The following is a 23,968-nucleotide window of genomic DNA, read 5'->3' as shown; positions in this document are numbered from 1 at the left end:
GATAATGTCTGGCATTAGGACAGGCGGGAAGATAGCCACCCAGAGATTTCCACGCCCTGACCCCAGAAGCCGTGAAGGTGACACGTTCATGGCAAAAAGGGACTTTGCAGATCTGATTAAAGTTGTGGATCTTGAACTAGGGAGACGATCCTGGATTGTGTGAACGGGCCCCCTTTGATCACCTGTATAAAGTCCCGGAGGGAGGCAGACGCAGCAGCAGCAGAGAAGCAATGCAGCGGGATGCATTGGATTGCAGGCGCCCTTCTGGGTCTGGGACGTAGGGGACTTCATGCAGGGACCGAAGAGGTGGGCCCGGGAGCAAAGGGCAGCCCGCGGCTGGCAGCCAGAAGGGCGGCAGCGACCTCCACCCTGCAGCTTCCAGGCACTGGACCCTGCCCAGCACCTGCATGCCTGGAAAACGGATTCTTCCCAGAGCCTGCACGTAGCGAGCCAGCCTGGGTGACAGCGTACCTCCAGCCTTGGGAGACCCTCAACAGACAACTTGGCGTTTCTGAACTGCGCTCTGGAAACGCAGAACAGGGAGCTGGTGAGTGCGTGTCGCTTGAAGCTGCTCAGCCTCTGGCGCTTTGTTACAGCAGCCACAGAAAACGGATGCAGGTGCATGTCCCGTAACGGTGGCACGCTGCCCATTGGCTTCGGGGGGTTTTGCCCCTTATGACACAAAATACGATCTGCGGCCCAGCTGCGTGTGTCTCCTGGGGGTTTGTTAGAAATGCAGAGCTTTGGGCCACGTGCAGACGTGTTGATTTGAAATCTGGGTTCGGACGGGGTGGCCAGGTAATTTCTCGCGCACGCGAATGCTACCTGTCTCCATGCAGAAATCCAAGGAAAACAACTTATTTCTTACTTAGCAACGTGATGAGAGGTTTCCAAAAATCAGATAAAATGCATCTCTTAGCGACCCCACCAAGGAAATAGCGGCCTGTGCAACGTTCCGGAACCTTCGTCTGTGTGAAGCCCTGGACACGCCTGTGATGCTCGAGGCCTCCTCCCCTGCTGGCACGTCTAGGGTTACCGTGATGCCGGCAGCAGCATGCCTGGGAACCGGATCGACTGCAGCCCGGATCCTGGCATTTTCATTCAGTTCGAAAGTCGGTGTTGTGTGTGAACGCTGACCCGGGCAGCACAGGGCAGCAGCTGCTGGCGAGGACTTACGCCACCATCAGAAGTCGGGGCTGAGACGTTTGTGGAACGTGGACACAGGCCGCGGGCCTCCGTTGGCCTCGGGATCCCACCCCTTAAACCCGGGGTGACCAGTTGTCTTTGACAGCTGGCCTGGGGCCTCGCTGGCACGTTAGTGATCCATCTGTCTTCCTCCCAGTCGGGGGTATCTCGTCGTTACAAGACCGTCCATCCTTCTCTGCCCCCCAGATCCTTCATCTCCGGCCCGGCCGTGTCCTCGGCCCCGATGTTGTCCTACTCGACTCAACATCAGCCCACGTTTCTCCGCCCTGAGTTGTTGTCTCTGCTGAGCACTGCACCAAGCAGGCAGGTTCCCGGTGAACTGGCCTTTCTTTCTTTTTTTCTTTTCTTTTCTTTCTTTCTTTTTTTTTTTTTTTTGAACTGGCCTTTCAACCACCGTGATTGTCAGGGATGAAGCTAACATGCCGCTTTGATCCAGCTTTCTAAGACGTACCGTTTTCCTAATTACACTTTCCCAGAGGCAAACCCAGATGGATGTCAGAATGAAAATAAACGGAATGTGGCTCAACTGAGTGCAACTCTAATGACTAACACAGGTAAATTGGGGATTAATCTATTGAACAAAGACCCCCTCTAATGCATCGAGAGGGTGTTCATTGGATACGAAACTATTCTACGATTTCAAATGTTGTAAACTGCCTGCTGATTTTTTTTCTTACAGTAAACAAATGGTGTTGCTTAAATCTTCACATTTATAGAAATAGAAATGGAGTGTCGTTATGCTCCTACTGTGATGAAGAGGATAGTCCTGTTGTGGTGAAGATTATATGCTCTGTGGATGATGATTTAAGTGTATGAACAAATACTCAAGATGCAGCTTGTCGGGAGCTGTCCTGGATGCATTTAGTAAACACTGGGACGAAAATGTGTGCTTTAAAAAAAAGAAAGAAAGAAAGAAAATGTGTGCCTTTGAGTGCTTGGGGTGGGAGGTGTAGTTATCAGGGAATTTTTTTTAATTAATTAATTAATTTATTTATTTATTTATTTATTTATTTATTTATTTATTCATGAGAGACACAGAGAGAGAGAGAGAGAGAGGCAGAGACACAGGCAGAGGGAGAAGCAGGCTCCATGCAAGGAGCCCGACGCGGGACTCGATCCCGAGACTCCAGGATCATGCCCTGGGTTGAAGGTGGCGCTAAACCGCTGAGCCACCGGGGCTGCCCTTATCAGGGAAAGTTAAATCATGCCACAGTGAAAAGCAAAAACATTTATGACTTCTGTTCATTAAAGCACAACATTCACGGAGTGAGGAGGTCAGTTGTGGAGAAGGTAGTTGTGACACATGACAAAGAAAAGACTTATATACTGGATATACAAAGAACACCTTTAAATCAATACCAGATATGCAGAAAACACAGTTGAAAAGATGTAGTGAATAAGCACCTTGAGAGGATACCATCTAAATAACCAAAAATTAAAGCTTCTCGAATTTATTAACCATCAGGAGAATGCAAACTGAGCCCACGGGATGGTCACTGCACAACCTCCAGGAGTTGCTAAAATGGAAAAGACCGACAATGTTAAGTGTTGGTGAAGATGTGGACCAACTAGAACTCTTATGGGTGTGCACACCGGTTGGCCCGTAAAACGGAGAGCACCTGCCAATGCGCGGTGCATGCACAGCCCTGTGGCTTAGCAATTCCAGTCTAAGAAACCACACATTTGTTTACTGTCCATGCAGAAAAGAATGTGTGTTTTTTTTTTTTAAGATTTTATTTATTTATTCATGAGAGACACAGGCAGAGGGAGAAGCAGGCTCCCCGGATCATGCCCTGAGCCAAAGGCAGACGCTCAACCGCTGAGCCACCCAGGTATCCGAAAAGAATGTTTTTTTGTTTTTTTGTTTTTTAGCAGCACTGTTTGTAATCATCTCACCCAGGGAACAGCCCAAATGGCATGTACAATAAACTAAAGAGGAAAATGTTGAAGACGTCTTGATAAAGCAAGTGTCCTTTGGGCTCAGTATTGAAGAATGTGTTGAATTACATCCCCGATCCCGTCTGAGATTGCTTCGGCTCATTTTACACCATGCATTTTATTTTTGTTCACCATATGTCTTAGCACCCTGAACTTATTTCTTTATGTTCCTGGCTATTTGTCAGTATATTTTCCATGCCTGACCCCCAGGGCCCAGCCCAGAACAGATGCCTGTAGACACATGAGTGCGTGTCTGGAGGGCAGCCTGGGTGGCTCAGCGGTTTAGCACCTGCCTTCCACCCAGGGTGTGATCCTGAGGTCCCGGGGTCGAGTCCCACGTCGGGCTCCCTGCATGGAGCCTGCTTCTCCCTCTGCCTGTGTCTCTGCCTCTCAGGAATAAATAAATAAAATCTTAAAAAAAAACTTTATTTAAAATATAAAAATGAGTGCCTGTCTGCTAGAAAAGAAAAAAGAAAAAAAAAAAAAAACCTCTGACAAAACAACCTTTCAGACAGTGGAAGCATCGCCTGGTATTTTCCCCTTTCAGGTTTATTTAAAGGGTCGTTTGCAAACTTTAAAAAGAAGATTTAATTACAAGAGAGAATATCTGCTATGTGATGTTTCTGTCACTTATGTTGACTACTTGGGTTTGGCTGCTGAGGAAGAGAAGTGGGTTCTGGAGAACGGGAATTGAAACTCTCTCATCCGCATATGAAAGACATTGCTAACTGGAGGTAAGAGGCACCCCAGAAAGCTACGTCCTTGGCCATCCCTCTTGACCTCTATTTACATCTTCTAAGAGGCCGACTCTTCAGTGGAGGACCCTCCTGTCTGAAAACTTGTGTTATTCTTCACAGTTTGCTAAGAAATCCAGCTCTCTGAAGAGGAGGGGATGATACTGATCGCTGGTTCTTAAATAATAATACTGTCATAACAAAGAGCCTTAAGCTGTCTCCTCTAGAGAGGCAGAATTCATAACCCTGACATAAAAATACCTTTTTTTTTTTTTAGAGAATCTTTGCAAAGAATACTTGTGTTTAATTTGAGACATAAAAATGCCTTTTTTTTTTTTTTTTTTTTTTTTTTGAGAAATCCTTGTGTAGAATCCTTGTATTTAATCCCTGGGTATAACAACAAAAAAAAAGAGGAAGTGAGTGATGCTTTATATCTTGTCATAGCTGAGCCCTCGTCCCCAGACTTTGACTTTTGGTCTCTCTGCTCATCTTCTTCTCCGACGTGGTCAGGAGGGGCTGTGATCCCCCACCCTGGATTATGCATTTCAGGAGGTCACATGCAGGGGAAGAGCATTTGTTCTGCATGGAAAGCAGGCATAAACTTAACCTGGAGCACAAGTAGCCTGGATTCTTGCTATTTCTGGAATTCCTGCTGTGGCTCCTGACCCTGGGCAAGTGGATGAAGTCTTCTGACCTGGTCACTGAACGTGCATAAATAAGATACTGTACTAAAGGGTCTGTGTCCATTTTTGACATTTGCCTGCTGGCAGCTTTTAAGGAGAAGGCCTCCCCCTGGTCCTACCTGCAAACAAGATGATGAGAATGCCGCAGGGGCAGCCTCCGTGGGCAAGGGTGAGAGGTTTACGCTGTGCAAGCCCCAGCCTGTGTCAGGAACCATCGGGCCAACCCCGTGCCCTGCCCAGCGGGGAGCTCAGCTGCCTCTTTCCATCCTCTCTAGAGCCATTTTGTACCAGTTTGGGAGCCTGCCCTGCTCTCCCCCGGAAAGATTACTCATTACATGAGTAATGAATCTTTTCATATATTCTTGGAGCTTGTGCTGTTACCAATCTTGACCTCTAAACCAAGTTGTGAGTAAAAGGGAGTCCAACCCACCCCCGTGGAAAGACTCTAACAGATGCTGAGTCTCAGCCGTGAGCAATAATAATACCACGGAAGAGGCCAGGATTCTGCACAACAACTAAAGCTTCGCTTCTTTGAGCCAAAAATGCACTCGCCCATCATTCGTTGAGTAACAGGCTTCCTGTAGACTTTCCAGGAGTGACGTATTTTATTTACTGCCCTTTCCTTAGATGCTACGTACATGGAATTTGGGGCCTGACGCGATTCTCTCCCCTCTGAGCTGCCACAGTGTTGTGCTTGTCGGTGCCTTGAACGATTGATTGCGCTCTTCCTCCTATTACAGTTGTGTGGGTGTGCTGCCTTGCTTTGGCCAGTGGGGTTATCGGCGCATTAGGAAACAGTGCCTGACACAATCCGTGTTCAGGGAACGTGTGAATGAAGCCATTTTGAACCCCAGTAGCAGGGGTGTGATGGACGCACAATGCTATTCAATTTGCACCAAGCACAAGTACACGTTGAAGCATTTATACCCCCCTGTCCTGAGCCGCCGTAGCAGAGATGTGATAAAAGCACAGCGCTGTGTTGTTTTTGTTGTTTTTGGTTTTTTTTGCACCAAGCTTTTATGAGTACACACTTAAGAGGGTCAAACACGCTTTTCCTTGCTAAACCACTGCATCATCGGCCCACTGTACAAGATCACATTTTCTCGTTCGCTGATATGGGACAAAGGAGAGAAGGAGCCTTGAATATGGCATACCCATATTCTTGGGGAAATGCTTACCATACCAACCTCTTATTCACGGAGCTGTTAATACGTGCTGCCCATTTTGCCAGGCTCATTGCACATAGTAATTCAGGTGACCATTTCAACAATAACCATAAAGAACACATCACTTTAACCCCCTTGTGCAGATCTGTAAAACTGAGGACCAGTGACACTAAGGGGGTGTGAAGGTTACATGATGGTACGATGGGATGCCAGGCACGTGAACCTAGGGGCTCTCCCTATAGACAATGTACACTCTTAGTGGCTTCACTGGTCAACCTTTTATCAGACTCTAAGCTGGCTCCTAATGTCCTCCACTGCTAGAATCCACACCCTCATGTAATTACCTTGTGTTACGTGTGGGAAGGACCTGAGACTCACTTCACACCAACAGAACACAAGAGAGGAGGTTTGGTGCCACTTCTGCGATGATACGGCATGAGGCTCTAATTCCCGTATCACTTGGAGCCAGTCTCCTTTGCCGGCTCTGCAGAGGGAGGCTCCCATGTTGCAGACGCCCTGAGAACTGAGGGCCTTGTTCAGCCAACGGGAAGCTGAGGCCCTTATTAGTCCAGTTGTTCACAAGGTCTCCATTCTGCCAACAAGCCATAGGAGCTCGGAAGCGGTTGAGCCTCAGATGAGACCACTGCCCTGACCGACACACCTCGCTGGCAGCCGTGTGAGGGGCCCTGAAATAGAAGACCCAGCTAAAGCACACCTGGATTCCTGACCCCCAGTAACCACAAGGTAATAATCGTGCTGGTGGAAGCCCATAGGCTGACAGTAATTTGTTGCAAATATATACACAATGCAGGAGCATTTGTATGTTTAGAAAAACAGCATTAAAAAAAAAAAGAAAAGAAAAACAGCATTATCCTCAAAGCCTTTTATCACTGGCAATTCCATTGCTGATCATTTTTCACGTTCTTCTTTCCGTCTCCTCTCTTAGAGCAGTGCTTTCTAAATGATCCTACTCATAAGAATCACCTGGGAGTGCTTTTGAAATGTGTGCAGTCTCTACCCTTTAGGACTCAATTAATTTGTTTAGGAGTCTGGGATTTCAGCAAGGTGCTCATGATATTTTTGTGCAGAGACAGACTTACAAAACATGTCACAGATTTAGGGAACTTATCTTGACTTTGATTGTATTTTAGACTTCTGGAGAATTTGGAGTACCTCGTCTACAGTGAAGCCCTAGGACTGGTTTCGGTTTCGGTTTTTTTTTTTTTAATAGATGCTACCCAGGCCATTTTTTAGTTTCGTTTCTTTTCTTTTCTTTTCTTTTCTTTTCTTTTCTTTTCTTTTCTTTTCTTTTCTTTTCTTTTCTTTCCTTTTCTTTCTTTTCTTTTCTTTCTTTTCTTTTCTTTTATTTATTTTATTTTATTTTTTATTATTTATTTTATTTCATTTTATTTTTTATATTATATTTTATTTTATTATTTTTTAATTAATTAATTTTTACCCAGGCCATTTTAATGTGCAGTCAGGATTGAGAACTGCTGACTTAGGGTAAGCTCAACACAAGCATCTGGCAAAGATTGTCAAGTATCCGTGCTAGGTTTCCAGTGCAGAAGGGATATAGAGACAATTAATGTTCTAGCAAAAATGTACAAGACTGACTTCCTGAAAGCAAGATTGTCAGTTCATCTTTCAAGTGTACTTGTTAAAGGGATTGATTGTAAAATGTCCCAAAAGGTAAATGTATGTACAGCATACGTATGCTGAATATTTTTGAATATCAAAGTGAAAAAAATAAAAGCTGCCAATGAAGAGCCACCTGGCTGCCTCAGTCGGTAGAGCATGTGGCTCCCAATCTCCGGGTCATGAGTTCGAGCTCCACGTTGGGTGTAGAGGGTTACTTAAAAAACAAAAGCTGCCCATGAAGAGAATGGAAGAATTTTCTTTATAACATCTAGCTTCTAGAAAGGTGGGTGGAGGGCAGCCCGAGTAGCTCAGCGGTTTAGCACCGCCTTCAGCCCAGGGCATGAACCTGGAGTCCTGGGATCCAGTCCCACATCGGGCTCCCAGCATGGAGCCTGCTTCTCCCTCTGCGTGTGTCTCTGCCTCTCTCTCTCTCTCTTTCTCTCTCTCTTTCTGTGTGTGTCTCTCATGAATAAATAAATAAAATCTTTTTAAAAAAATAGAAAGGTGGGTGGAATATATAAATAAAGAATACAGATCCAGACAGGATTGGCTACATAATGTGTGGAGCCCTAGCACAAAATGAAAATGTGAGGCCCCATGTTCAAAAAGTAGGAAAAACACGCTATCAAAGGAATGAGGTGTAAAGCTGTGTCCTTTCTTCCATACTCTGTCTCTTGCTTTGTCATGGTGTTCTATATTCGCTATGCAACGTTGTTCTAAGTAAAGGAAATTAAAATTTTAAATTATTAGCTTGGGGATTACCATTCATCTTTCTGTTGCGCAATGTCAGTTTTAAATGCAAATATAAGAGCATTTAACTTATATACAGAACCACTGAAATTACCCAATTTATATTTCATCGCTGGTACATTCATATGTGTTTTGTTCTCACCAGAACAATACAAAAGGGGAAACCCTGCACAAAACTGCATCAACTGTATCTTGCTTCTTTCTGTGTGCACAATCTGCCAATTCTCCCACCACTGATTTGCGGATGAGGAAGGACAGTGTAGGAAAAGAATCCTGCGCTGACCTAGCTTTGTCTTTCCCTCAGTGTTAGCAATCTCAGCCTGAGTGATTGCGAGGTTCCACGAGAAAGGCCATGATGAGTTCCAGTGTTGTTGTATTTCTGCAGAACGTCATTCGCTTCCCTTCTTTTTGCATTTGAAGCACGCTGTGGTTCAGATGGAAGGCATGGCCTCTCTGAGCTCTCAACACTCACACTTACTCCTTATAGATGTGACATGCTCACCTCGTCCTCACTTTGAGCCTCATGGATTCCCATCTGTTGGGGGGTCCCCCAGAACTCTGTGCTGTTGGAACATTGCACGTGCTATACGTGAACAGGGCAGTGAGGAACACTGAACACACATCCTGTGTGCATTTCTTCTCACATGCATGCTCCATTGTCCCATTGCACTTCCCTCACAAGACACAAGTACAAAGAAAAAAAATTATCAAGAATTTCAGTGAGGACAGCAGGGCATTAAACCAGCATGGGGTCCTGTATGACTGCCTCTACAGGTCCTATGCCGCGCAGCCAGCCCCAGAGCTCTACGTAGCGGCTGTAAGAACCAGAACACAGGGGATCCTTGGGTGGCGCAGCGGTTTAGCGCCTGCCTTTGGCCCAGGGCGCGATCCTGGAGACCCAGTATCAAATCCCACGTCAGGCTCCCGGTGCATGGAGCCTGCTTCTCCCTCTGCCTGTGTCTCTGCCTCTCTCTCTCTCACTGTGTGCCTATCATAAATAAATAAATAAATAAATAAATAAATTAATTAATTAATTAAATAAATAAATAAAAGAACCAGAACACAAAGGAAAGAAATGGAACCAATGGTCAGCATTGGCATCAGTCAGCACACGTGGCTTTGTTGGCTTTGAGACTCCACAAATCTGAGGAGATGGTCTTCTTCCTCCTCCTTACGGATTTTCAGTAAGCCATAGGCCCCATGCGAGCCACCGACCCTACTTCTCAGCGCAGCTTCTCCTGTCAGGATTACAAAGTGCGGGTTGAATCAGATGATTATTTGTGACAAAATATAAAGTGTTTTATATGACAGCGCAGATGGAGCCTAGGTGAAAGAAGCATGCACTTCTCTGATTTTACATCTCTGGTTATAGCTCTCAGCATCGGAATTTGGAGAATATTGTGTTGGGTAGAGCATGGCATAAATGATGTGCTCATTAAATCATAAGACAAGCCATAAGTTTTTATTTCTCTCACATGCTCATGTTGTCAAAATAATTCTGAAATCAGTTCCTTAATTGGTATCCCTGTAGCCTGACACCGTTATAATGTGTGGGCCACATTGGATGATGCGTCTCTGTTGACATCCTTCTAGAGGTTTGGAGACCGAGCAGACAGACACAAACACTGTTCATCTCCCTTACACCCCTAACCCCGTTCCATCCTAGCAGCAGTGACCCACACACAGAGCCAAAGAACGGACTGGATTTTTTTTTAAACACCATTAAATTTGGCTGCAGAGTTAAAATATCTTTTTCTACCTTGTCCAACTGGGTTTCCAAAGACGGTCTCAGCGCTTAGCGCAACTGAATTCATTTTGGAAAATGTGAGGACATTGTGAATGACGGAGGGCTTCTAAGGACGATATGAAGCCCGTCAGAAGCTTCCTCTTTGACGTTCCTGTTGACTCCCCGGCCCAGCGCTGTAAGGGCAAATACAAAATAAAAAAATAAGAGGCTTAATTGTCCCCGAGAAAAATAAGGGTTGAGATGTTCTCTCTTCCCTCTGCTTAGAATATTTATTGCAGAAAAGCGTAGATCCTTTTCCTCTCTTTGAAATCTATGTCTCTGCCAAACACACAGGATGGCGCTGACTCCCTAGTTAGAGCAGACTTGACCCAGGACATAGAGGCCTACATTTGTGCCTAAGTGTTTCATTTGAAGCAATGATTGCATTTCTGTCAGGCTTGGATTGTTTCTCGCTCGGCTTTCCTGGGTATGACAACAAGTACATTCATCGAATTCTTCGTAGCGCTGTCAAAGCAGGCATGGTCCACTTGCCTGAATGGGCTCTTGGAGAACCATGGGGCCCTCCTCTCGGAGACTTGGCGAAGTGCTCATGAATGTATGTGCCCAATGCCTTTTTTGCATGAGTGGATTTAGGTATTTGGAGGATCTGACCCTCCCGGATGCCTAAGTGTGCCCGGGTCTGCCTGCAGATAAAGAAACAGCCATCATCCTTCTCCTTCTGACCTGCCAACGCTGTGACCGTCATTTCATAAAGATACTAATTTCTTAATGTCCCCTTGCATAATGCACCCTTCTGGGGCCTCCGCCTGATTTGGGCCCTTACACACCACTCAATGGGGACCATGGAGCATTTCTTGTGTGAGGCTCTGCTCTGGGCAGGTGCATGTGTGGCCAGCCATGGAAGCTTTGAGGCTGCAGTAGTGGGGAGCACACCGCAGTAATTATCGCATTAAGTCATGTCACTTTATTCAAACCCTTTCAAGCTTTTAACTGCTGAATCCAAGCTTCAGAACTTACCCTCTCTCCCATATCTGGATGCTTATGTAGAGTAAATTTGGTGAAGAACAAACTCATTTTGAGGTTATTATTTGAAAGAACAGTTGAAACCCCTGCAAACTCAGACTCCATTCACAGATTAACCTTCTTTTATTGCCTCACGTTAAAAAGCCAGGCCATTGTATTCCATTAGCGATTGCTTATTGTTATTTTGCAACACTAATAATTAGATTCAGCTCATTAATATGCATCCCTTAGAATTTTTTTTTTTTTTAATAACGATGAGTTTTGCATTCATTGATGCTCAGGAAAGAAAATGCAAACCCGAACTGCTCTCAGATGGGACCCAGGTTTAATTCTCTTTCCTGACTTCATTTACTAGGGAAGAAAAATTTCTCCTCTCACCTCTTAGGTTCATTACGTGGGCGTGTGAGAATTAGCATACGTGCTGCCAAAGCGACTGTGTGAGTTAAAATAACAAAAGAAAGATGAACAAGAGAAAAGGCACAGAATCTTTATTAATTTCTATGTCCACAGCAAGGTAGGAAAACAAATGATTTCACTCAGGGACTTATATACCCTTTTAAGAAAGATTATATACCCTTTGGGCCTCAGGGGTGTGAAAGGAACTAGGAAAGGGGCAGGGGGCCACTAGTGCAAGGTACAGGCTATTTTAGTAAGGTCTGTTTTTGAAAATTAACCATGGTGTCCACTCCCCTGTGATGATAAGGAATGCCACTCTTTTCTGGGCGGACAGGTGTGTGGTGAACGTCCTCCGAGGGCCATGTACGCCCTGCTTTTAGGTAGATACTGGGTGGCAAGTAACTCTTCCTGCGTTTGTTACTTCTCCATACCTGTAGCTCAAAATGATCCTCATGCCAAAGTGATGTATTTTGGGGTACCATATTCTGATCCCCTTCCCATTGTGTCTGCAACTAGTTGGAAGTTGTCCAGTTTTTATTCTTTTAATATTTAATATTCTTTTAAAGTTTAATATTAATCAGAGTTTTTCCCTGTGAGAATCTCCAGCTGATCCCACACCATGTATTAAAAAGACCCCCTTTCCCCCCACTTGAGCCGCATTCACAGTCTCACCCTAAATTAAGCGTGGGTTTCTTTGAGGACTCTCATTGTGGTTCTAGTTTTGAGCCATGACCATACCATGTTAATGAGTATGAGCTTTATATTGAGAGACTGAGTATCAGATGGCCAATGTCCAGATCAAATATGAAAATAGAGCTTGGACCAGTGCAGAAGCTAAACCCCAGGCTCTGCAGCAGTTGGCCTGGAATGCTCACGACCTGGTCAGTGTCTTCCAGTAGCCCTAACTTTTCTTCTTTCTTGCAACTCAGGACCAACCTGGGAAAGACAGCTACGCTCCCCAGACCAATCACCTAAGATATCCTGCTTCTACTGAGCATGCCTCCCGCTTCTTCAACCGACTGAAGAGCCTTGGCTTATTCTTACTTAGAGTGAGGGATGTCTTTGTTTATTTCCACAATTCTAAGTCCCCAAATGTGGTAGTGTACATCTTCCAACTTTGCTCTTCTTCAAGGACATCTTGTCTCTGCTAGCTCTTTTGAATTTCCATATAAACTTTATTTTTATGTTTTTTTTTTCCATATAAACTTTAGAACCAGCTTCTCACTTTCCATAAAAGTCTCCTTGGTGTTTTGTTTTGTTTTGTTTTTTGATTGGGATTGAATTGAATTGATATACCAGCTGGTAACCCTGAGTCTTCCCTTCCATGCAAGAGTTTCAAGTAGTGCTTTCATTTTTCAGACCAGAGCTTTTGACTGCTGTCTTCAGCACATAGACCCCTTAAATGACCAGCTCGTGGTGGCCAGTGATTGAGAAGCATCTTCAGGGCTGGCACTCCTCCATGCTAGCTCACCTCAGGGACTTGTCCTTCAGAGTACTTGAATCTCAGTCACCAGCACAGATCTGCTTAAAAAAAAAAAAGTTTACATTTTATCTGTCATTTTCTTAGTTTCTGTACTGGATGGGGTTCCTGCAACATCCAATCGGCCATAATGCTGGAAATGGAACTTCTCGGGTTTAAAAAATGTTCTTTAACTAATGTTCCTAAGTTTTATAATCTATTAGGTAACAGCATACCATGTAGTTACTGGATTTTCCCACTATAATTTCTTCTTATTTCTTTAATACTAGAGCTTTAAATGAAAAGAAGTAGTTGTACTCAAAGCTACAGAAGGATATTTATAAAACTGAAGAAAAATTAATATCTGAATTTTCTTCTCAGAGGAAGTTGGCTTGGATTTAAATTTACTGAAGTATGTAGCAAAAAAGAAAATCATTTCATCTTACCTGTGTAACTAGAGGTAAGTGGAAAAGATTTCATAGAATTATTCTTGTAGAAAGGGCTATGCATCTCTAACAAATTAAAATTTATAGAGCCTACTGACTTTAAAATTACATTGCAAATACATAGAGATACACATAAGTTATTTTTAATTTAATGTTTTATAAAAATTTAGCAGCATTATTCTCTATAGACAAAGGTATCTTTGTAGCCCAGTGAGTCCCTGTGTTCCAGTAATAGTGGTGATTAATCCGATCGCTCAGAACATTACCTCTTCAATGAGTAATATCACTGTTATAAATCATATTTTCATATTTTTATTTTCCATTCACTAACTCTTCAAATATTTCTGACTTGGAGTAAGTACTTCTCTGTGTCTCTTACACAGCTTCTCCGTTAACTGTTGGCCATGGTTGGTAAAACTTGAAAACCGTTGGAGATGTCCATTTCACCTGTGTTGGCATTATTAGCAAGGTGGACATTCCAGCCTTTATGGTATTCTGTTTCCTTCCTTCTCCTTTCCTTCCTCTTTTCCTCCCTTGCTCCCATCCCCAGAACATGAGGCCATGCACTGGGTAGCTCTAAAACCGTGGTAGTTCTGGGACCATGTGAAGGAGCCTAAGGTTCCCAGCCAGCTTTGTCAAGACTGGTTTGTTCTGCTTCATTTCACGGGTAAAACCTACATCTAAATCTTGTGTAGCTACCACAGTCTCTGTTTCATTGGTTGTCAACTCTTCTTGTTCTATGAGCACACCGTGGGCATAAAGAAATCCTTGCTACGTCACGTGTCAATGAGACCCACATACTCCAGTGAGTGTGAACACGGGAGTGCACGCTTTCTGCATTTATGCACATGGTGCATAGTAGGTGTTATATATATATATTTTTTTTAATTTTTATTTATTTATGATAGTCACAGGGAGAGAGAGAGAGAGGCAGAGACATAGGCAGAGGGAGAAACAGGCTCCATGCACCAGGAGCCCGACGTGGGACTCGATCCCGGGTCTCCAGGATCGCGCCCTGGGCCAAAGGCAGGCGCCAAACCGCTGTGCCACCCAGGGATCCCCATAGTAGGTGTTTGAACAAATATCTGTGTGACAGAGAGATGTCATGTTGAGTAACTGTGGATTTCAGATCCTTGCATAAATAATTTTTTCCTTCGAATTTGAGGAAGGAGGAAATGCTTCACCATGGTCGATGTCCTTCTAGTGGTGGCTGTAGAGCTTGGAACTTCTCTTGCTTTTCCCTTATTGCCTGCTCCCACCCAATCCCCATGGGAAGTGCGGCGCCTTATCTGAGTTGTAAGGGGCATGCTTTCAGCAGCTGCAGCTGTTCCCCTTTCTTCTGGGAGTCAGCAGCCTGTGGGGAAAGTCCATCCTGTCTGCTTTTCCATGTTGTGGAAGGGAAAGCCTTAAAGGGAAGCCTACTTCCATCCAGTGCTGGCTGGAACTGAAGGCATGACTGTGATTTTGGGGTCAACACTACGTTGGCCCCTGAGAGAAACAACCTTCTCCAATCTCTGCTGTTTTGATGTCACTTTGGTCTCCATAAATCATTTTTTTTCTGAATTACTTTAGAGCTTCGATGGGGCAGACAGATTCTATTAATTGGACACCTTGACCCTCAAAGAAGTGCTCTGGTTTAAAAAAAAAAAAAAAAAGAAGAAGTGCTCTGGTTTTATGATATTTCTTTAGAATCTTCTAGTGACTGCTCTAGAAGCAGAACAATAGTGAGGTTTCCATCCGTAAAACGATATAGGTGTCTGTGCATATTACCTGTAGTGTGCAAGAGGACTGGGTATGTGTGTGTTCTATTCCTAATACTCCAGTGCTTGTATTATAAAGGGTATCCAACAAAACAATTCTTGGTGCTGGTGCCAGACATGAAGCTCTCATTTGTGTTCCATCTGGAATGTTCTTTGTGTCTTTTCCCTTCCGTGTAACACGGTCCACCAAGCCGTACCCTGGATGCTGTGTTCTTTCTTTTCATTTTGCTACCTTTATTCTGCATGAGTCACATCTTTAAGATTCAATAAGCCTTAGAATTAAGAGTAAATGATATCAACCTTCATGAGTGACATGAAGCATTGTGTATGTCAGTCATCTAAATAGGGCATGACACTCAAATTATGTGTCCACAGAGGTCATAGGCCATTAGCTCTGGATGGAAGCACAATTTCTTTAATAGAATCAGCTGTGATTATGAATAAACTCTCTAATCTGCAGCTCTGTGCTGCTTTGGTTGAAGTCACTTTTTGGAACTGTTTCAAATCAGGCAAGTCTGAGTTCAAAAATATCAACTTGTTATAACTCTGGGATATTTACTATCAGATTAATAATTCCGTGACTGTTGATGAGATTCATAGACGTTAAACATTACAGGATTTGAATTCTCTTAATACCTGAGACTTAACTGACCTTCTTATTACAATTCCTGAAAATGATTTGCAAAGACTTTCTTACAGAGCAGGAAGTTAATTGCTTCTTCTCTTTTGAGAACCGCTCTTCTGCATATTTCTTTCTATGTGTGTCCTTCCAAGTTGGAGTTACTTCACTAAAAACTCGATAGGACTTCTGTCACTTGAGATGACCTTGTGAATCCAAACAGGAAAGAGAATACTGACATGCGATCATCTCCACACTCCAGACCAAGTGTATGGAAATAAAGCCCGGAACTTGAGTTCTAAGTGAAACCCTCATGTAACGCTCTCACATCCGCACTCATGGTGCGATGCAGGGCTCACAAGAATTCAGAAGAAAATGCTGTCTTTGGTTGCACTCTGATTTCATCTTTATCTTTAGCATCAGAGTCAAGTTTCCACTCATGTCTACCTTGAAGCGACCTCAAATGAATGTTTAATTACTCAGAACACATTTATCTGGACAGAAATGGAGCAAAATTTGGGGGCTGGTAGACAGTTCATTGCTAACCTATGACATGGATAGTTTTTTTTTTCTTAAGATTTTATTTATTCATTCATGAGAGGCACAGAGAGAGAGGCAGAGACACAGGCAGAGGGAGAAGCAGGCTCCATGCAGGGAGCCCAATGTGGGACTCGATTCCAGGGCCTCAGGATCACGACCTGAGCCGAAGGGAGATACTCAACCACTGAGCCCGACATGGGTAGTTTAGATACACATCATTTGCCTTGAGAAAATAATGAGGCTTTTTTATTTTCACTAAATAAATAGTGTCTGGCATACAATTATATGTAATGACTTATTTATGTTGGGTAACTTCTCAGAGAATTATTGACAAACTCACATCATCTTTAATTATAGAAAGTAACAGGGCAGCCCGGGCGGCCCAGTGGTTTAGCGCCGCCTTCGGCCCGGGGTATGATCCTGAGACCTGGGATCAAGTCCCACGTCGGGCTCCCTGCATGGAGCCTGCTTCTCCCTCTGCCTATGTCTCTGCCTCTCTCTTTCTTTCTCTCTCTGTCTTTCATGAATAAATAAATAAATTTTTAAAGTATACAGAAAGTAACAGAGCTGACATAGTCTTTGTATGCTTTCCCCACTCATTCCCATCCTATCTTTCCCCCAGAAAAATATGGATCCTAAATTTGGTATATATTTTTCATTATTTGTCTTTAAAATGTTGCTGTGGATGCCATCTTTTCAGAAATAATATTTTGACTTGTTTTGCACGATTTAAAGCTTTACATCAATGGCATCATAGTGAGCATAGCCTTCTGGTACTTATGATCTGTGTCCCCCCATTTGTGTTAGAGATTTTGGAATGTTGGCCTATCTCTAGTTGATTCCTTTGATCTGCTGGACAGTTCTTTCATTGCTTGAATATCCAACATGTGAAAAAAAAAAAAAAAAGAATATCCAACATGCGACTTGGTTTCTCTGTTGATGGAAAGTTGTTTCCAATTTTCTGCTGTTCTAGGAAATGCCTCAAGGAAGCTGCCTATACATGGTTGTTTTGAACACAGATCCAAGTGGTTCTTTAAAATATGTAATTGGGAATGAAACTTTTGGCTCAGGGGGCAGGAACGTCCTTGTATCGCCCTACGGTATAGAGTTTGAACCAGCTTCTGACAATTGGACTGTGGCCGACTTCTTAATAGTTGTTGATCTTGTTGTGAAGAACACCTCGCTGGTGTTTTCATTTACATTCCTGTGACTATTGGTGCATTCAGATATCTTTTTGTGTATTTATTAGCTATCCGGATAACCTTTTCTGAGAATTTCCTGTTGATATTCTTTGCCAGTTTTCTGTGGCTTTTGTTTTTTATTGAAGCTTATACACGTACACAGATATATGCATATATTAGTGGTGCCAAATATCTTCTATTGTATATAGTTATATATAAGATGTGTCCTAAAATATATGTGGTTATATAATATGTGTCTTAATTATATATTATCGATATAAAAGTTTCATCTGTTTTATGCACAAAAAAACAATATCAGCTGTGTTTTATGTGTTTTGTTTATTATTGGTCGTTACAGTTAAGGCTACGGAATTTATTGTATAATTTCGAAGTTATCAACACATCAGTCATTTCCTTCTTGATTTGTATTCTTTGTACCAGTTAAGAAAACTTTTACTACTCAAAGTCATAACCGCATTTTAATATATTTTCTTGTTGAAGTTTTAAAGTGTCGTTTTTTTCACATGTAGGTACAGTGGATTACATTTCCTTTCAAAGTAGCACTCCTTCAAAACCATCTGGCTTCCGAAGTATTTAATACCCATCCAGTGGGATAATTAGTATGCAAGACGTGTCATCAGAGTTGAAGAATGGAAAATAAAATGTACATAACAGGCTCAGGCTTAATCGCTAATAAAAGTGAAGATAATCAGTGTAACTCTAAAGTATCATTAACAACCTGAACAGGAGCACACATAGATGTGAAACAAAGTCTAATACAAGGAAAGCATTTTGATATCAGCCACTTGCCATTATGCAAGCAATTAGCGCTCCACCACAGCGAGCTAGAAGGGAGGAAAGCTTCCAGCTAATTCCACATGCAAATCCCTCCTGTAGAAGGGTTTAGGACGTTTATGCTGAAGCCTAGCTGGGACCTGTCTGAAATCACTTTTCGCTAATTCCAACAGAAATTACCATGTGATAAAATGCCTGGCTTCCCAGGTACCTCCTCAGTGGCCGAGGTGGGCTGAGCTGAACAGGCCCCTGTGACTTTCCTCCTCGTGCCTGTCATGTACGCTGACATTTTGTTTCATAAATTATTCTGTATCATTCTGAATCAGTTTACCAGGGTCTGATCGATGCTGGGTAAATAGATAAAAATTGTATTTTGGAGGCAGTTCAGACTGTATTGATCTGAGAGCAGAGGTGGTCGTATTAATCAATCAGGCCCTACTCTCATTTGCTATCTCAATCACTGGATGAAACCAGAGAGAAATATCCTGTCCTGAAGGAACACTTTGGTTAGTTTAGGTGTCAGGCAATTGTTATGATGTCCTGCAGGAGACCCCACCCCCACCCCCATTACCCCAAACATGAGATGGCCTATAGCCAGTTGGGAAGATTAGAGAGAATGTAAGTGACTACAGACCTACTTTTTCTGTGCATGTTATTTATACAATTTTCTTACTGCAGATATTTGGTGCATTGGCTTAAGATATTTGTGCCAGAGGACGGTATCCAACTACGTGAGCAGGGGCCCTTAGGAGTTAGGGGTGAAGAAGGAACATTCCTGATACCCGGCATAGTGCCTCCTACAGCCTAAGACTCAGGTCAGATTCCCCCACCACATGCAGACTCTGGGCTAGGATTCCTGGGGTTCAGGGAGGGAAAGCCAACCAAGGAGTGAGAACACAGGACAAGAAGGAAGAGAGGGCCCAGAGAATGTGACTTCTGCAAAATCCCAGCCTCAGCCCGGCTTCTGGAGGGCCCTGCAGCAGAAACAGTGACTTCGTGGTTTTGTTTTTCCTTCACCTCTAAGGTCTGGGAGATGGGCATTCATCTTTACCCTGTATGCAAGTGCTGGCTACGATTTGGGATGTGGGGGAAGGATATGATGGAGATGCACAGAGAGGAGGGCATTTGGGCGCCTGGTCCTCCTTCTCTGTTCCATTATCCCAAACCCAGGCAGTCCCCTGAGGATGCTGCTGGAGGCAGGACACCCCAAAACTGAATGTCGGGTACAAAGAAGTGGGAAAAGATGTGCTTGCAACCTGCAGAGCCACAGCAGCATGGGCGAGCATGGACACTGAGGATTTGTTGAATTGGAAATCTGTCTGCCTGTAGATTCTGCAGCAATTCAATCGGTGGCAAATTGAAGACTTCAGGGACAAAAAAGGGAGGAAGGAGGGTAGGAGGGAAGAAGGAAGGAAGAAAGGAAGAAGGAAGGAAGGAAGGAAGGAAGGAAGGAAGGAAGGAAGGAAGGAAGGAAGGAAGGAAGGAAGGAAGGAAGAAGGAAAGAAGGAAGGAAGGAAAGAAGGAAGGAAACCCATCTCCAGCTCAGATATTTCTTGCCTGGAAAATGATATTGCTGTTGATGCTTTTCTCAGCAATCATCCTTGAAGAAAATTGCCTAATCACAGAATGTCCTTTTAAAAACAGATTCCATCAGCCATGTGTGGCTGATCGAATCTGGAGTTGGTAGGAGGGAAATTGGTTGATCAAAATAGACAGAGGGGACTTAATTTGGGGAAAATTATTGAGGAGATTTATGTAGTGGCAGAAATGGTTATGACTTGGAAAACAGCCAGAAAAAGCTGAATCAGAGGGATTATAATGTGATCAATACTCCAGTGAACAGGTTGCCTGAGAGTAAAGCAACATTCTGCGAAGCGCGGTCCAACAGCAATGACAGACCTTCGATTTGAAAAGAATTCAGAGGTGCACGATTTTTCCCCGATAAAAAGTTTTAACAAATGATCATTTAGTCGCATACTTGGATGGAGGTTTCACCTTGGCGCTGTTTTTTTTCTTTTCTTTTTTGTCATTACAGAATAGGAGCTGTCCCAGCAGCTAGAGACAGGTGCTGTTTTATTTTTCTGAAGTTCTGTTACCTGTTCATTCCTTATCAGCATTTCACACTGCAGGACAGGAGGTGGCAAATTATAGCTCGTGGGCCAAATCCTGCCCACCACCTGCTTTTGTAAATAAAGTTTTACTAGAACCGAGCAATGGCCATCCTTTTAAGTGTTGTCCGTGGTGCTGTAAGAGCAGAGATGTGTAGTTGCAACAGAGACCATATGGCCTCAAAGCCTCAAATATTTACTCTGGTCCTTTTTGGGAGAAGTTTGTTGGTCCCTTTGCATTAGGGTATGGGGAATTCCAAAATGCCCAGCCCTCGTTTCCTTCCTCAGCTGCGTTTTCCAATATCCCCAGAGAGTGTGAAAGGTCAGAATTGATCTCAAGAAAAACAACATGTTCTAATATCGAATATTTTCTTTTTTTTTAAAGATTCTATTTATTCATGAGAGAGAGAGAGAGAGAGAGAGAGGCAGAGACACAGGCAGAGGGAGAAGCAGGCTCCCCGCAGGGAGCCCAATGCAGGACTCCAGGATCATGCACTGAGTTGAAGGCAGATGCTCAACCACTGAATCACCCGGGGGCCCAGAAAACACAAATTTTTATTTTAATTTCAGTATAGTTATCATACATTGTCATATGAGTTTCATGGGTAGGGAAACAAATTTCTTCTGGCAAAGCTACAAACTTGTAAAAGCTGTCAGAGAATCCGCCCCACCCCGCTCTGGTCAGGAGATGGTACATTTGGGTCTTGGACGTACAACATTTAAGGAGCATTTTCGCGTTTAGATAATCTTACGTCTCCTGTATAAGCATGGTGTGATGCTGTGATTTCTGTAAGAAACATGTATTTGGTCTTTGTCATGGTTTCTGGCTCAGAGCTCCTAAAACTCTTGGAATTTCCTGTAAAGAGAGCTGCAGGGGTGTCTTTTGTAATGATAACGAATGACTTCTGGAATGCACCTGAGTCAGGGGGGCACCGCTAACCCGGAAAACAACCCTGACTTGAGAGAGGGGCTGGAGGTTGAGTCGGTTGCCACCGGGCAGTGATTTAATCAATCAGGCTTAAGTGATGGAGCCTCCATAAAAACCTAAAAGGGCTGGGTTTGGAGAGCTTTCGGGATGGTGACCACGTGGTGATTTGGGGAGAGAGGAGCATCTGGAGAGACCGTGGAAGCCCCGTGCCCTTCCCCCCACCTGGTCCTACGGGTCTTTTCCAGCTGGCTGTTCCTGAGTTAGCCTTTCGCAGTAAGCCGGAGATCTAGCAAGGAACGGGTGTCTCTGAGGTCGGTGAGCCGCTCAAGCAGATTAATGGAACCGAAGGAAGCAGGTGTGGGGACCCTTTGGTCAGAAGCACAGGTAAGAGTGGACTCGCCATTGGCATCTGAAGTCTGTGTTTGGGGCGGGGGGAGGGTGCAGGGGGCAGTCTTGTAGGACTGAGCTCTTACCTTGGAGTCGGGGTCTCTCACCAGGTTGGTAGACTGAGTTGAACTGTAGGCCGCCCAGCTGGTGCTGGAGAATTGACTTGCCGTGTGGGCAAGAAAACCCCACACGTTGTATGTGGTGACCAGAATTTTACATGATGTTAGTTTTCTTTTTTTTTATTTTATATTTATTTTTATTTATTTTTATGATGTTAGTTTTCTGGATTAAATATTCCCATTCTTAATTCGGAAGAGTTTAATTTTCCCAGGCAAGCTGGGAGTTGTCCGGCAGTTGGGGTCCAAACTGACTTTAATGCTCCTGGTGACCGTGGCATTCCAGTTGTAAAAATGATCAACTACTAACTGCGTTTGAAACATGAGGTGTGTACATATAAGTAAATAATGCGTCACCAATATGACAAGAGTACAAAGTGCTCCTGTTGGGGGCACTATGTATTGGTAAAAATATGTATTTCTAGATAAATACGCTCACAAATAATCATATGGTAATTAAATAACCTTAGAGTAATCATCTCTGTTATAAAGGTGTCTATTAGGTGGGATTTCATATTCATAAGTCAATAATTGGAGGTTTTAAATAGACGTTTGATTGTGGGGCGTATTTCACAAGTGCCTAAATTAGGTCAAGTGTTTGTCTCATGTGCTTAGAATAGGGTTAAGAAGAATATTTTCTAGAATGGTAGTTCCAAAGTAGTCTTCTGTTCAAGTCTGCCTCTTGTGAGAGAAAATGGTGTGTCCTCTAGCAAACGGCTAAATACATTGGAGACTGCTGTCGGTATGACTTGTTTTTGTACCGCAGGACTTTTCAGAGCGTTTACCGGGTGGTGGTTCTTTGTGCATTTTCAGGACAGGGTGGTAACATACGGCTTTTTCTGGGGATGCGGTTTGGCAAGACATTTTTGATCGCTGCAACAGGAGGCTAGTACGGTGTATGGTCATCCAGTGGGTCGGGGCCAGGGATGCCGCTAACTATTGTGCAGTGCCCCGGATGGCCCCTGGGCAAAGAGCCATCCAGTGGCAAGTACCAATAGTGCCGAGGTTGAGAAGCCCTGGGCTGGGGAGGCAGGGAATTTGCAGAGGCTCCGGGTTTGCCCTGTTCTAATGCATACCAGGGCCTGGAGGCCTGTCACACAACTATGCGACTCCAAGAAGTGTGGCCCGAGGAAGACACCCTGTGAAATAGCCTCCGATGACTGCCTGGAATTGGGCATTTCTGCAAACATATGGTCAACCAGGCTGAGTGGGCCCAACGTCCGTCTATTGGCTTGGCTGCTCTTAGGGCCCGAGGGAAGAGGAGAAAGGTCACGACGGCTCACGAGTGGGGTGTTCAGGCCTCTTGGGGATGTTTTCTAGCTTTCAGTGACAGACACCTGAGAGGAGCGCGTCCCTGACATGGGGAATGTGCCAGGGGCCTGGCTGGGACGGCGGGGGATGGCGGGCTGGGCCGAGTGCAGGCCCCCGGGAGCCCTTGTCCCGCCTCCCTGCCACTCCGGCCGCGACCCCAGCCTGCCTGTCCCGGGGTTGCAGCGGGCCCCTGGGGACACCACGGGGTGCGATTGGCCCCGGCCCAGCATGGGCTCGAGTCCCGCGCGGCCAGAAAACCAGGCCGACGGCAGCTTGAATTAAGTCACCTGCGCACAAATGGGAGAAGCTACTGGAGAGAAGAACTAAAAGCCGAGGAAGTCCGAGAGCTTCAGGAAATGTCTACATTGCCACGAGGGGGTCACTTGTTACCCGGCAGGATATGCTCCAGTAGAATGAGGTGTTGCAGGAGTGTATGTGGGGCTAAATGTAGGTATAAATAACGGGCTGTTAGTAAAAAGAAGGTGTGCAGCTTGTCTCCCCTCTTCTCAGGTGTATTCCTTGAACACCTGCTGTGTCCCGGGTTGGGGCTTAGAGTTGGGAACATACACAGGAATAAGGCCCAGCGTGCCCCGTCTAGAGTTCCCGTACACCGGGACAGACCTACCCACACGGGGACAGGCCTACACACAGGGACAGGGGGACAGGCCTATGCACACAGGGACAGGCCTACACACAGGGACAGGGAGACAGGCCTACGCACACAGGGACAGACCTACGCTGTGAGGGGCGCCACATATGGTCCCTTTGTCCTGCTGGGCCCTGCTCCGACGGCGTTGGCGGCAGTGAGGTGGGAGCTCAGTGCGGGTTAACCCGACGTGGAGGTTGATGGAAATACTCTAGTCAAAGGGAATTAAGAAAGCCTGCCTTCTGCTGTCGTGTCTAGTGGGGAGCAAGGTGGTCTTGGGCGAGGATCCAAGTTGCGAGCGGCCACCACTGGTTTGGGTCAGGCACCTCCCTGGCTCAGGTGCAAAGGCACCTCCCTGCCACAGAGCCCGCAGAGGGGCGGTGGGTCT

General features: G+C 44.6%; 1 long non-coding RNA gene across 3 annotated transcripts; it reads left to right on the top strand.

The window, feature by feature from the left end:
* The first annotated feature begins 980 nt into the window (after positions 1-980).
* Positions 981-21,502, top strand: LOC144307931 (uncharacterized). Of its 3 annotated transcripts, none has more exons than XR_013374593.1 (4): positions 981-1,760; positions 13,125-13,203; positions 17,820-18,899; positions 21,366-21,502. It is a non-coding gene; the product is annotated as an uncharacterized LOC144307931 (long non-coding RNA). The 3 variants fall into 3 exon arrangements; XR_013374592.1 differs by lacking the exon at positions 21,366-21,502 and adding an exon at positions 19,255-19,614; XR_013374591.1 differs by lacking the exon at positions 21,366-21,502 and having other exon boundaries at positions 17,820-19,614.
* The last annotated feature ends 2,466 nt before the right edge of the window (positions 21,503-23,968 follow it).

This window comes from Canis aureus, chromosome X (assembly GCF_053574225.1).
Source record: "Canis aureus isolate CA01 chromosome X, VMU_Caureus_v.1.0, whole genome shotgun sequence".
NCBI classification, from domain to species: Eukaryota; Metazoa; Chordata; class Mammalia; order Carnivora; family Canidae; genus Canis; species Canis aureus.
The sequence above is the reverse complement of the archived record's forward strand: the minus strand, read 5'-3'. Positions and strand labels throughout refer to the sequence as shown.